Source organism: Periplaneta americana, chromosome 9 (genome assembly GCF_040183065.1).
Source record: "Periplaneta americana isolate PAMFEO1 chromosome 9, P.americana_PAMFEO1_priV1, whole genome shotgun sequence".
In the NCBI taxonomy this organism is placed as follows: Eukaryota; Metazoa; Arthropoda; class Insecta; order Blattodea; family Blattidae; genus Periplaneta; species Periplaneta americana.
The window spans coordinates 114,287,877-114,303,678 of NC_091125.1; the positions used below are offsets into that span (position 1 = coordinate 114,287,877).

Genomic DNA, 15,802 nt, shown 5'->3' on the forward strand with positions numbered 1-15,802 from the left:
ACATGTGTTCCATCTCTCAAATAATATGAGAAACCAATGTTTTCGCAACTGTTTTCCACATTGCCTACAATCAAGGGGCTACTGACATTCTCTTTTGATTTGGATTTCCCCATAAGTCATTCCCTTTCTATAGTGAGGATCACGTAAGTTCAGTTCCCAAACAGCAAATATTTCCGCCTTGTCAGTGTTGCCAACTGTTACCAGATATCACCACATGTAGTAAAATCACGATCCTATGTACTGAATGACTTCTTTACTCACCGTACTTTACCTTAATGTTGGAAGGTTATTCTAAATAGTTTCAATAATAATGAGAAATGTATTGCTATGTTCTATTCTTTTATTCCTTTACATTATTATTAGTATTAGCATTAATAGGTTACTAGACGTAAATATACAACAAAGTATAGTATATAATATTCAAGAATCAAATCTGTTCCAAGACCAATTAAATTATTGTCACTTCACTTCAATGATTCCAGCGTACATATACTGTACTTCCTAAAGGTAGATAAATTAATAACCAATTGACTTTTGGTTGGAATTCGAATGAACTTCTGATTATCTTTTGAAATTAGTAAGGAAATGGATAATACAACTATGCTAAAACTGAAATAATAATAAATCAACTTACAAAAATAATTTTGGTCCTTAAAAGCCATAAGTAATTTCACTTCTAGATACCTTTTTAAAGATTTCATTTGTTTGTAAATTGCTTAATAATGCTACACTTACACTTATTATTTCTGCAACTCCACGTCTGTCATTGAAAAAATGTATGATACATAACTGTGAAGTCTCTTTTTGGCTCTTGTGTCCTAAATTTAAATAAGAAAAAGCAAATGATTCAAGAAATGTGAGCTGGTGAAAATTAAATACTCAATTAATAAAATAATTACTACCAAAAGAATATTTTATTAATTCTATACAAAAGATGGATTACACAGAACAGATGGCCAGAAATCATAGATTTATACACAACATACAGCATGAAACGATCATCAAAAAATGCTTTTTGTACACAATAACATCTTTCAAACGAAGTGAAATAGCCAATAAGTTCAATAAATATTATGCTAATAAGTAATAACTATAATTAATAATTATCTACAAGCTGTAAAAGGGAATAAAATAGTATATTGTTGAAATTAGGGGGTTATGGTTTATTACGTGTATTTATAATTTTAATTACTTTTTCTACATTTAATTATATTTTAATTTCTATTAGATTAGTTGGTGGTGTGGTTGTTAGTTTTATCTGTGTACGTCAGACTATTAAGGAAAAACTGAAAGAAATATTAAATCTACTATCTACTTTATATAACAATATTTAATCAAGAACTGAATATTACTATTAATTTAATAACATAAGACCCAAAACATCTCCAAGTCCAGACAATACACATGCTGATTTTCTTAAACATGTTGGCAAACAAGCAAACTCACTACTTTTATCTTGTAATCTCATCTAAAATACAATATCTGTCTGGAGAAAATCTATCATAACATCAATTTTGAAAAGCAATTATTCAACTAATATCTTTTCGAGTTATCGACAGATACCACTTACTAGTATGATAGCCAAAATTATGGAAGAGATGATTTCATAGATTGAATTGGTTCCTGGAATCTAGTAACTAACTTTCATTTTATTGGGTTGACTTTAGAGAATTGCATTCAACAAATGGACAGATTTTAAATTTTAGTCAAGATATTAAAGATATTTTAAACAGAAAACAAAACAACTTAACAATTTTAATTTATTTTCAAGGATCATATGGCTCTGTAGATATAAATCACTTAAGAAATTGCAAACTTAGGGTGTCCATGATAAAGTGTTACACTGGGTCAGTGACTTGATTATTTGATTCATTGTCACAAATATGTAAATAGAGACAGATTCATCTGGGCTTCCCACATTGTTGTTTTCAGGAATACATTTTCCAATATTAATGTCGATGGTCTAACTAAAGAAATAGATCTTATGATAATCTCATCATTTGCAGATAATATGGTTGTCTAGAACAAAAAATCACAGTCCACAAATATTAATAAACTGAGCCAAAATCCCAACAGACTTTTTGACTCTACTTGGAGAACTCAAACTTGCTCAATTAAGGGAAACTTTACTAATAAAACACAATCCCAAGTTATTTCAAAATGAATAGTATATAAGTTAACTTTAACAGATGATGTTAAGAAATGTGATACTTCTCCAGACATTTTAAAAATCATTAGAAACGATAAATGATCTGGTCAGTGAGTGACTACATACAGTATTTTTTATAGATGGATCCTGTTTACCAAGCCATAGATGTAGTGGTGTTGTAGTACAATACCAGTATATTCCCTTTTACAGGGAATTATATTCAAACACTTGTTTGCCCCATTTTAACCGTGACAACGCTTTTTAGCTTTTTAAACATTCTGGTTATTGTATTGTGTTTGTGTTTAGTGAAAGATTTTAGATAAGGGCGCAAATAGCCATAGTAGCTGACGCGCCCTTTTTAAACGCCACTAACTAACTAACTAACTTCAAACACTGACTAATTTAGATAGTGAAAATTTAGATACACTTTTAAGCTTACAAAATCTCCAGTATCGACTTCATAAATCTGAGAAGGCTGTCATACTATCAGATTCAAAATCAGATGTTCTTGCTGCAGTAATGGACGTAACAGCATGAAATCTCAATATTTTACAGTGTTTTAATATTTTAAGCAAAATGGTCGAATTACATCGACGACTGGTACTTCCGTGGATCCATGAACTTTATGGAGTGGGAGGTAATGAGGTAGCTGAAAGGTAGCAAAATTACTGTAAGGTTATCTATACCTGCATCTTACCACACTGTTAAAAGAATAACAAGATCAGAACATGACAATGTGGTAACAAAAATCGGAATGATTCTAAAGCAAATGAAAAAATTGCAATAGGCCATCCAGCGTCTGCTCCACGATGGAGGAAAATCCTCAGAAGAAACCAACTAATCAGACCAAATGGGGGATCCAAACTACCCTCGAGTGCAGCTCTGAATTTGCAGGCCAACGAGTCTACCGACTAAGCTACATTGGTGGCTCCATTAAAAATATGAAGTACATGGCACTCAGATTATTAAATTGACAAACCTAAACAATTATTCATCAGTTAAGCTATAAAATATAATACATAGCAAGCAAGTTAATTCAATTTAAAAGTATAAACAATTCAATCAGTTGAAATATACAGAAACTGATAATAAATATCATGCAAATTACTTCACATTAGAAGCATAAACAATTCATCACTTGTGGTATACAGCATACTATTTAATTTACAGCACATACAATTCATCAGTTAAGCTATAGACCTACAGTCTACTATTCAATTTACAGCATATATAATTCATCAATTAAGCGAAACAAAAATATAGTACAATACATAGTAAAAATAATACACCTAATTTAATAACTGAACTTCTATGAAAATCTACAGTGGCAGTACTCATATTATCACAGGCCATGATTGTCTCAAATATTTACAAAGAACTGATATTTCAGAATCTCCCCATGCCATTTCTGAAATCTCAATGAAGATATGGATCATTGTCTTGACTGTTTAACTTTACACAGCTTTCAATCATCTGGTTAAATATTGGAGTGCAAGATAACAAATGACATCAACTGCTGAACACTTGGTATCAATCAACCAACAACTTCATTACATTAAAGGGGAAAAAAAACTGAAAGAATTAATTGTATATAGACACAACACATAAGACAAGGCCGCTTCAGAACAGTAATTGGCAAGGCTCTGTTGTTTTAGGATTCTTATGTAGATTCAATTTCACCTGAAAGAAAAAAGTAGCATCTATAAGTAGTAGTAGCAGTAGTAGTAGTAAAGATAATAATAATAATAATAATAATAATAATAATAATAATAATAATAATGACTGTAAAGTATGGAAATTAATATTGCAATGTAATATCAAAAGGTGATTTCACACCATCAACTCTTATCATTTAGTACAACTCTTATCATTTAGTACAACAAATCTATTATATTCAGTTGCAATCACCAGTAGCTGTTCTTTCCTCCATTTTGTTGTTGGCTGATTTTTCACAAGTCTGCTATGATATGCAGCACTATCCATGACAATAACGCATTGCCCTAATGTTCTCAGGTCAACAACTGTGTTTGCACCCACTTCTCAACTACAGGGCTATTCATAGCACTATGGTAGTCCTGACTATTCTTTCAATTGCATGAAAAAATTAAATCAGCACCTGCAATAAAAATTATACCTGGGCATATAATTACGTCACACGAATTCACAGCATTTAAATAAAGAAAATAAAACATGACATGAGATCCTCTTTGGTGAAAGGCTTTCCCACGTTTTTATTTAGTCACCAATTTTTATATTTTTGTACCCTGATTTAAAAAATTACTCTTGCCAAATTTATGTAAAATATAAATCAATATAACTTACCGAGTATAAATCCACCTTTCGTTCCGGCATCTAATCTTCCACCCTCATTTGTTGGTCTATGAATAACACCATTCATGTCACTGGAAACTTCACCTGGTTTATTTCATGAATAAGTGGGTGATCATACTTAAAAAAACAGAGAGAGAAAAGCAATTCACATTGACACTCTAAGAGACACAAAAATTTTAAAGACAGGAAAACCGTTCAAGAATTTTATAACTAACCTCTAGTTATAATATGAAACTATTAATTGCAAAACATGTTGTTCCCACCTGAATTCATTACTAGTAGCCTATATTAATTGCAATTTCATATTCCACATAAGTGTTAATCTATTTGTTAGTAAAAAATTCAATCACTCAATGTCTCACAATACATTGAAATTTACCATTCATAAAAATCCAAGTCTCATCCAAGAATACTACGGGTTTAGGGTTCTCACGCTCCACATTTCTTATATATTCTCTTAAAAACGAATAACATCACTTTCTCATACATGTGTATAAGGATCCCCTTTGCTCCATAGAAATTTCATCTCTTTCAAAATTTTTTTCACCGATGATAAGGATACTCTAAATAAATGTTTCATAATCATCATTCATATGTTCCAGAACTTTTGCTGCTGTTAGTACTTACCCTGTAACAGTAAATGAAAATTATGCCATATTTTTATACATAGGCCTATGACTAATATCAGAATTACATTGCATAAATCAACACAATAATTCCTGTAACTTCCCTACCTTTATGTAACTTGTCATAAATAAATCTCGCAATTGCATCTTTCGTAAAATCATCAGCATCAGTCACTGGATGTTTACGTAGTCTATGTTTTCCTGGTGTCACGAGTGGGGTCCCCTTGTGTGAATTTATCACTTTCGTGGCTGTAGTTAAGCCAAGCTGTAATAACAAACAATAACATAATACTTCTAAAAATTGTTATATCATAAAATTCATGCATAATACCAACATTTACAGCTATATGAATAGAAAATGATCAACATGTTAGGTTGGGTCTACGATAGGTTTAAGTAGGCTAATATTTAGGTAATTCTCCAGAAAAGCTACACCAAAGAAGGCATAATTTTATTTTGTTTAATTGATTTCTGTGATATTTACATAGTGATGAACACGTGGTTTTAGTGCACAGCCACAAATACTTTCAGCACAAAAATCCTTTGGCACTTACCTGTATATTCTAATGCATTGTTGTAGTCCCTCCCTCAAACTTGTTACTAATTACCAATATAACATGCGAGAGGTCCAGGACGAAGAGAAATGGTTAGTTTCCCAGTAGTGCGTCCTCGTCCTCTCGAGTGTTATATCTTAACAAGTACTTTGGGTGGGGTAGCTTTTCTGAAGAAACACCATATTTAATATTACTTAGACCAGTCATGAATAAATTATTCAGCCAGAGTCAACGTTCCTATGCTTTATAGAGTATGTTATATAGTTATTATATAAAACTGAATTATTTTTAAGCACCATAACAGGCCAACATTCATGTAATATTTGCTGCAATATCAAGTTAATAATTACAATATGACTTGTATTTTCTTCGGCCGATGTGGCATGTAAATTGTGATCTGAACGGTTAATTTAATACCAAAAGAGAAAACTGGAAATTTACTTTCGTGCTGTTTGATTACTTGTTCGTCTAATTTGTAAATGTATTTAAGCTATCACCTACTGCAGTATTACAGTATCTTAAATGTATTTAGTTTGGCAATATGAAAATCACTGACTTGATTAAACATTAGGCCTAACCTAAAAATTTGTTTTGTTTGACCACAATCATGAAATTATTAGTGCAAACTCCTAAAACTGAATACCACTTTGAAATGTATGCTTAAGAATACTTACTCCTAATAATTGTCCTATTCTGGTTGTAATTGCTGTCTCCGTTAGCATAATTCCTTCTTCATTATCTTCTTTCTTCAACTCATTATACAAGTGAACTACAGATTTCTGAAGCGTACTCTGAATGCCACACATTTTCTTCCTTGGAGGAGTCACTGCAACACTATTTCATTTTTTTGACATAGTAATAAAAATCTAAACACGAAAGAAATTCATTAAAATTTGAAATAATATTTCTATCCATTACCCACGTGCATTATCACGCCCAAGTATATTATATTCATTCGTACTTATCTGACTATTCTTGAATTATAACCACAACGCAACACATAACATAACTATTATGTATTAATATTAATACTAATATTAATTAATTATTAATAAGTTCGAATTTCACTATCTTCCAGTAACCGGCTGAGAAATCTAGTACAATTTTAATTTCATGGAACTCCAGTACCGGCAAATATTGTCGATATTTGCCTCAGCTGCCAACATACCGGTTACAAAATCACTACCATTTATAGTATTTGTCAGTATCGAAATTCGAAACGAAGTTGGCAAAAGAAAATTCAACCTTCAAACTAGAAAATCACCATAATCCACTAGCATTTGTAGTAATGGGGGAAAAATGGTTAGGTTTCACCCTTAGGGTATCAAGTTACCTGGTCTTCCCTATAGTCTATAATTAGTGAAACCTTTGGTAGGTGCGGCGCTCAGATATGTGTATCAGATTATAAAATCTACCCCCTGTGATTACACATCACGCATTGCGGCAAGGTGGTGTTAAAAATGGAACTTAGACATGAAGCTAATTACAACCCCTCATATAGAGAAAATCATACCATTCTGCATGCAGCATGTCTGTTGTATTCAACTGAACATTGTCAGTCATTCAGTAGGTATCGGATGTGAGGGGTTACTACGTTCTAACAATCACAGGAGTGATAAAATGCCAAGCTACCCTCATACTACGCGTTTATGTTATTGTAGGGGAGCTTTCACATTACAAACGACAATATTGATTTTTTATCTTATAATTTTTAAGTTCAGCAGATAATTTTCTTGTAAAACACTGAAATATTACACTTCTTCGCCGCATTATTTTCTAGTATTTTTTATAAAATCATTATCATTATTAATAGACTACTGCTGTGATCGCCTTCATCATTATCATTCCCATCATATGTCGAACATATTTCATATATTCGTAAACAAAATATATAATTATTTTTAAAGAAACTATACACATACATTTCTTTGCTAAATTCTTGACGAAGAGTTTCAAATTATTATTATTATTATTATTATTATTATTATTATTATTATTATTATTATTATTATTATTATTATTATTATTATTATTATTATTAGACCTATAATAATAATAATAGTAATAATAATAATAATAATAATAATACCCAATAACTTCAAAAACTTAATGTTGAAAGCCTCACTTTCTGAAAGAGGCATGCGTTGAGATATGTTAACAACAGATAAAACACCACGCACCAGCAGAAAGTGAACCCGTCAGATTCTTTCTGCAGTCTGGTTGAAACTTTGATTATTCACTGCGCATGCGTGACTCAGGTGACAAGTTTCTGGTGACAGTATGTGGTCCGATATGCGAGTGGCTTCAAAGAGAGACGTGGCAGATGTGACGAGACATGCCACTCCTGTATGAAAGGTTTAATTCGTTTCTGATTTGTTCGTTTTCAAGTAACATTCCACATGCGACGTGCCACTGCGGTGTGAAAGCTTCCTTACTGTAGTAGAGACAGTTCAATATACAGTGGAAGCTCTTAAGTTCGACAGAAATCAAGTTCGACATTCCTATAGTTCGACTGCTTACGTAGGAGGATTAGACACTAAGAAATGGGTTTGCCATTTCAATGGTAATTGGTTCTGTGTTTTGTAGTGATACTTTTGTTAAAGGAAAACAGAATATTTTATTGATTAGGACATCCATATTTAATCACTGATTTTAAATTAATGAACTTTTCTTTTTCTATTTGAGAATTGTGTCGTTTGTGAGACGGATCTGTCGAAACCCACTGTGGTACTAGAAGCGCATACACAAGTCTCGGGGCGGGCAGGATATGCAAGTACAGTATTGTATTCGTTGATGGATAACCAATAAGAATTTGTATTCGTTTCACCTGACACACCCACTACCCTTATTGGGCTATACTTTCAATTCTGTTTTGTCGAACTTAAGAGAGTCCACTGTATGTCACAATTTAACTGAATGGAACTGCTTCTTGTATTATCATTTGAGTACTTATGAAGAGACTGTTGTAAGGAAGATCGATTGTAGAATTGTTATGTTTCCTCTATAGGTCTATCGGATGAGGAAGATGAAGGACCACTAAAGTCTTTGTCAAGTACGTATGTTCTAATAGCCTGACATAGAGGCCACTGAAATTCAAGTTTTAAGCGATTTTTGGAAGCTAGTTTTGTCTTCCATTTCGTATTGAGAGCTAACATTCTGTACCTACATATTTTTTCATAGTACTTAACCAGGTACAAATTTTCAGAAGCAGTTTTAACTGGTAATGTTGAAAGTTTGGCTTGTTAGAGCAACAGTTAAAATTAGCCTAGATAATATTGAGTAATTTTTTTATTTACATTTGTAAACTAAAACAGCATGCAAATATGAATTTACCTCATTTGCTACCCGAAAAGTGTGTGTAAAATTGCTTATGACAAGTTTGATAAAACTGAAGGCAAACTGAAGAGTGTGGATTATTAGTTCAAAGAACAATTTTGGGACGTCTTTTATCAAAGATCCAACATCCACAAGAAATCACCCTACTTCTCTTCACGGTTTCCTGACGCTTCCACAACTCCCCACAACTATAAGGCAAAACAATATGCAGCGAAAGTTAATGAAGTACAGAGATATAACAAAGTTTGTAAGTTCCGTACAAGCGTGCAAACTTACAAAAAGAAAGAAGCGAGCGAAGTTAGAGCAGCACCGCCATCTCGTGTATCCCGGCCAAATCTCTGTAATGACTTGTTTATACCGCAAGTTTGCCGCCCCTTATATCAGGACATCAGATAGAGGACGGCGAGGAAACTTTTGAGGTGAAACGCGATTCGTAGGGAACAATCATGCCAAGCAACCCCTGTGAAGACATCTAACCAAAGCCTGCTGAGTACAGTGTATAATATTTAAGAATGATATCATCAATTTGTGTAACGTTAAATAATTTACGAAGAAAATATGAATAGGAAAATTAAATTAAAATATTAATATAATCTAATCTCATTATTGTCCTTCATTACAACGATAATTTCTTCAGGTACAAAATGAATACGGAAAATTACACGAGAATCAAAATTACTTCAAGGGAACTGGGTATTGTTGGTGACCAAAAGTCACATTTTCGGTTCTTTGGCCTTAAAAAATCAGCATTTTCTGTGGGTTATGAAGATATAGATGAATGTTGTTACGGGGCCCTGAAATTGTATTTTTAATAGTTAGTGCGTCAATTTACCCTAAATGTCAAGTAAGAAATTTTAAATCACATTTTTACATAACATTTATATTAAAATTCTATATTATAATTTTTATTAGGAACTTTCTTCATTAGAGGATTGCCATTAGGACAAAGTGATTAAGGCTACAGTTCGTTTGTTGGTTTGTTAGTTTGTTTGCTTATTTATTAATTCATTTCTTTGTTCGTTTGTTTGTTTTGTTTGCTTATTTATTAATTTATTTGTTTGTTCGTTTGTTGGTTTGTTTGTTTATTTCTTCATTAATAAATAAGCAAACAAACGAACAAATAAATAAATAATTATATTGGTACGACATTTATGAACTATGAAATTGGGACAGTTAACCTGAAACCTTAATCTATTACACTGTCTTTCATGTGAACACCTTACTGTAATATTAAATGCACTTCAGGATTGACGGTTCCTGTGGAGGGAGGAAAGACACCTCTGTCGTCAAGGTGACCACACTTCTCGGCCTACCATGCTCTTGCTGTGTGTTTAGTTAGAAACAAGCATGTTACACGTCAAGCTTCACTTCCTATTTTTAACTAGTCACATAATTGATTCAGTTTCTTCTGGTATTATAATTCAAAATAAAGTTTTTTATTTCATTTATTTATGAATTGTAGGTTGTTTTCATAACCAGCTGATAGTTGATGAATCAAATTCCCGACTCAGTCAGTGGTTCGTGCGTTGGCCAAGCTCTGCTAAGCAACAATGCTATGCTTCTTCCATCTCAAACGTCAGTCCTAAAGTATTTTTAATTATATTGTAGATCACTTATTCAAAATTTACTTGCGTACAAAATTTGAGAGGGGGAGGTATGAGTTGATGCTATGAAAGGTAAAGGTACGGTATTTTATGGTTAAAATCTGAGTATGTCTCTAATGGATATTGTACTATTAAAATTGATGCAGACCTCGAAAATTAACTTTCAGCTTCCACTGAAATGATAGAATAATGAATTGCGGAGAAAATGTCTGACTGGTTCACTATAATTGTATCTCGGATGCAGCGATAAGCATAGAATTGTGATTGAGCGGCAAAAACGTAATCGAATATTTTTGAAGTGCTCATTATTGAGGGTTTAACGTGCGCTTGAATTTTTATTGCATTCAAATCATGGATAGCGATGAAAAGCACGAGTTAACAAGAGAGGGAGAGAGACAGGTATAAAGGAGACAGACATAAATGCATAGACTGTGATGGAGAGGAAAGAGAGAGGAAATGAGGGATGAAACGATCCGTAGGAAATCTGAATGTCGACATTAAATCAAATTTTTTTCTTCATGGCGAAATATCTCCCTATTTTCTAGGAGACAGAGAAGAAGAAGAAGAAGAAGAAGAAGAAATATACATGGTTGGCACATATCACGAATATGAAAGGCAGAAGGAATTTGGATCAAAAGTGCCTAGGGAAACATCGCTTTGAGGCCTCGTATTGGAGTATGATAAAGTTTAAGAGTGGCAGGATGTTCCCTTTGAAGATCTAGCTCTGTAACTTGCATTAAATTTCCACATGTTCCTTCTAGTTTGTTCTCTCTTTTTTTTTTTTAACCGGAACGAATTCAATCTCAAAGCTTTTTTTGCATTATTAATTGTATCTATACGCGTCTCCAAACGGAACATTCTGACAATACGTTTATACTAAGGAATACGCGAAAATATGGCACGATTTGTCTGAATTGAGATAACTTAGACATTAAGATTGAAGTATAGCGAGTTTTTCTCCAGTTACTATCCTGAAGCTGTATACTGTTTCTCTTATTCAAACTTAACAAAATTTGAATTTGTTATTACGTTAAAGTAAAAGAAACTAAATTATTATCCGTATTACAGGGTATAGATAGCCACAGGATTTCCGGAGGTTATCTTGGGAGAAGGTACGGTTGCGAAAGATCGACAAATACAGTGGACTCTCCTAAGTTCGACAGAACAGAATTGAAAGTTCTGAGTTCTGTCAGACTCCAAAGCAGCTATTCTATCAATAGTCTCTAAACACACACCTTCATCTCAAACAGCAGAAATAACTAAAATGCTCTCTCAATTAATATCACTCAATAAAAGAATTGTATTCCAATGGATATCATCCCATTGTGGAATCCTGGAAAACGAGAATGCGGATGCATTAGCAAAGAAGGGCAGCACTGCTACTTACAGACCTGTTACTAAATCTACATATTACTCTGTGAAAAGACTTATTAAATCTACATACTTAGACTTCAACAAACAAAATTCGATAACACAATCACAAAGGAAAAAATGGAACTCTCTGCATCAAAATCCACAGTTAATTGCCGATTTACCACGGAAATCGTCTATAGCAGCATTTAGATTGACAACAGGCCATGATTGTTTGGCCAAACACCTGCATAGAATTGGAATATATCAGTCCCCTAACTGCAACTCAAACCAAGAAATGGATTCGGAACACCTCAAAATCTGTTCTTCAGTGGCCAACCATGATAATATCTTTGAAAAATATTGGAGTGCAAGAGGTCAAATGACTTTATTGTCAAACTCCTGGCATTAGAAAACAACAACATAAGGGTAGTGGGTGTGGCAGGTGAAATGAATATAAATTCTTATTGGTTATCCATCAACGAATACAGTACTGTACTCGAATTTCCTGCCCGCCCCCAGACTTGTGTATGCGTTTCTAGTACCACAGTTGGTTTCGACAGTTCCGTCTCACAAACGGCACAATTCTCATATAGAAAAAGATGAATCCATTAATTTAAAATCAGTGATCAATATGGATCTCCTAATCAATAAAATATTCTGTTTTTCTTTAACAAAAGTATTACTATAAGACACAGAACCAATTCCCATTCAAATGGCAAACCCATTTCTTAGTGCCCGTATAGGGGCGTGTCTAATACTCCTAAGTAAGCAATCGAACTATAGGAATGTCGAACTTGATTTCTGTCGAACTTAAGAGCTTCCACTGTACTGGGAATTAATTACTGTACGTTTGCGAAAGGAGTGCTGCACCCGTTTGCGAAAACTGTAAAAATTACTTTAAGGATCTTAACACCTTAAAGATTGTACATGGAAGAATTTAAAATCAAAGGGCCAAAGAGCACTAAGATTGATGATCTGACGTTTTATATAAAATTAGAAATTCAGTTGTAGCTCAAATTCCGGTGATTTTTTAAAATTAATTCTGATGATAGATGAAATGGAGGGGAGATGGATGGTGTTCGTGGAAGAACAGAAGGAAACGGGGATACCCCCAGAAAATTTTTGCAACGTCTGCTTTTTCTTTTCACAACAAATTTCATGCAGTCAAATTATATAAAACAGAATCGATTGCTTCTTCTGAATTCACATTTGTAGCTAAAAAGAATCATATCCGTGAAAATTTCAGAACTAGTTCTGATTGTAGGCTTACATTTTATTGAAACTTACCATATTGGCTGTAAGTCAAATGAGGGAGACAAACATGAATGAGAATTAAAAAAAAACACATATCTAGAATCCAAGCAGGAGAAATGCGATTTATAAAATCAGTAAAAGACTGCAGTAGAGAAAATAGAATAAAAAATAATCATATAAGGAAAGAAATTAAATGTATTAGACTCATGGAATGAAAACATTGCAACTTACAAAAGTAACTGTTTAAAACATGTTCGACCAAAGAATGAAACTAGAATAATAAAGAAAGCTCTCAGTTATCAGCCAAATGGACGAAGAAGTTTGGGAAGACCCCGGAAAAGATGGCTGGATCAGATTGGAAGTAGCCTAATCTGTTTCAGATGATGATTATAATTATGATTGAAACTTGTGCCCTGTTACAACTTGTAGAGAATGTTTGGATATTTACTTGACTTTAAATAATAATTACATTATTAATTATTAAGGTAACATGTCACGCTGCTTTTCGGAAAAGGGTGATACAACAAGTTTTGGAATTTTATTTCACTTGTTTTATCTTCGGCATTGAAAGCCTTCCATAGCAAGGTGCACATTAATTCCATTGTATATTTTGTGAATCATCAATCATGTGGCTATGCTCATAATGTCTATTAAACTTTGCGCTTAATACAAGAATGAATAGAGAGCTCTAATGGCAGGCCACTCTACATTCCTTTGACATTGTGAACTCTATATACTTCTGATAATGACTTAACTTGCCACGCTTCGTGGAAAGTAGTAAACATATTCCAAGTTCCATTGATGTGGCTTTAACCAACCTCACACAAGTTACTCTCTCTTAAATTAAAGTCTAGATTTTAACCTCCAAATTAATGTTAATTTTCGAAATTGTGTTTACGTTTTGCAACAAATCTAGCAGATATATTTGTAAAGTGTACCTTTTATTTCATTTTTATTTATTTATTTATTTATCTATTCATTTTTTATTTATTTACTTAGTCATTTACTTATTTATTTACTTGCTTACATTATCTATCTATCTATCTATCTATCTATCTATCTATCTATCTATCTATCTATCTATCTATCTATCTATCTATCTATCTGTCTGTCTGTCTGTCTGTCTGTCTGTCTGTCTGTCTGTGTCTGTGTGTCTGTCTGTGTCTGTCTGTCTGTGTCTGTGTGTCTGTCTGTCTGTCCGTCTGTCTGTATGACCGTCCGTCCGTCCGCCCGCTTATCATTGTTGTTTAGTCAACTGCCCGAAAACAGGTCTGAACCTCACAAGTGATACCAAGAAAGCACCACTTGTGAGGCAACTAGTTCAAGAGATAATGGCATAGGGTGACCAGTTCCTTTTCCCCTTCATTGCATACATCAACTCATTTACTTACTTATTTATTTATTTATTTATTTATTTATTTATTCACTCACTCACTCATTTTCTTATTTATTTCTTTATTTAGTTATTTACTTATTTACTTATTTATTTTTAATCTCGTATAGTTAAGGCCATCAGGTATTCCCTGCCACAACATCAGAAAATATAAGAAGAAAACAAAACCAAAAATGTAGAGAAAATAAATAAATAAGAAAAATATATAAAAGTAGAAAGACATATAAGAAGAGAGAGAAGATTTAAAAGTATATTAATTCCCTAAAATGCAGCATATATTAAGTAAATAATTAAACTGATAAGGCTAGATATATGACAAAATCAGAAATGAAAGTGCAAAAACAAAACAAAACAAAAAATTTAGAGAAAATATATAAATAAGAAAAAGATATATGAAACTACAAAGTAGCCACCGGCGTAGCTCTGTCGGTTAAGGCGCTTGCCTGCCGATCCAGAGTTGCGCTCGGGCGCGGATTCGATTCCCGCTAGGGTTTACCTGGTTTGGTTTTCCCGAGGTTTTCTCCAACCGTAAGGCAAATATCAGATAATGTATGGCGAATCATCGGTCTCATCTCGCCAAATATCATTTCGCTATCACCAATTTCATCGACGCTAAATAACCTCGTAGTTGATACAGCGTCGTTAAATAACCAAGTAAAAAAATGAAACTACAAAGACAAATAAGAAGAGAGAGAAAAAAATAGAAGTACAGAAATAAACCGCAACGGGCAGAAATGAAAATTTTACAAGTATATTAATTCCATAATGTAGCATATATTAAGTAATTAACCTAATAAAGCTTGGTATGTGACTGACTATAGCTATAGCTTAGAAGAGAAACAAAACATTAATACTTTCGAAACTTTTACAATGAAGTTAAAATTTTCAGTTTTTGCATTGTACTCTACTCAGTAAGAAAATGTTTACAAAGTTTGTTTTTGAACGCTGTTAAATTCAGACAGTCCTGGATGTTGCTGGCTAGGCTATTCCACAAACGCGACAGCGAGACAGTGAATGATGATGAATACTCTGATATTTTATGTGTTCGTATTGCTAGTATGCGGCTGTTTAGCGTGCGTGTGTGGAGATTATGATGTGATGATAGATAACTGAAGAGGGAGGCGAGGTAGGTAGGTGTAGACGTGTGAAGGACTTGGAAAAGAAGAACGAGGGAATCAAAATTTCTTCGTTCGTTAATCCGA

At 33.1% G+C, this 15,802-nt stretch overlaps 1 long non-coding RNA gene across 3 annotated transcripts; it reads right to left on the reverse strand.

The window, feature by feature from the left end:
• Positions 1-905: 905 nt before the first annotated feature.
• LOC138706400 (uncharacterized) lies at positions 906-6,972 on the reverse strand. 3 transcript variants are annotated; one of them, XR_011333986.1, is made up of 5 exons: positions 6,335-6,972; positions 5,215-5,371; positions 4,860-5,108; positions 4,472-4,597; positions 906-4,265 (listed from the first exon to the last, which is right to left on the reverse strand). It is a non-coding gene; the product is annotated as an uncharacterized lncRNA (long non-coding RNA). The 3 variants fall into 3 exon arrangements; XR_011333985.1 differs by lacking the exon at positions 6,335-6,972 and having other exon boundaries at positions 906-3,829; positions 4,058-4,265; positions 5,215-5,905; XR_011333984.1 differs by lacking the exon at positions 6,335-6,972 and having other exon boundaries at positions 5,215-5,900.
• Positions 6,973-15,802: the final 8,830 nt, after the last annotated feature.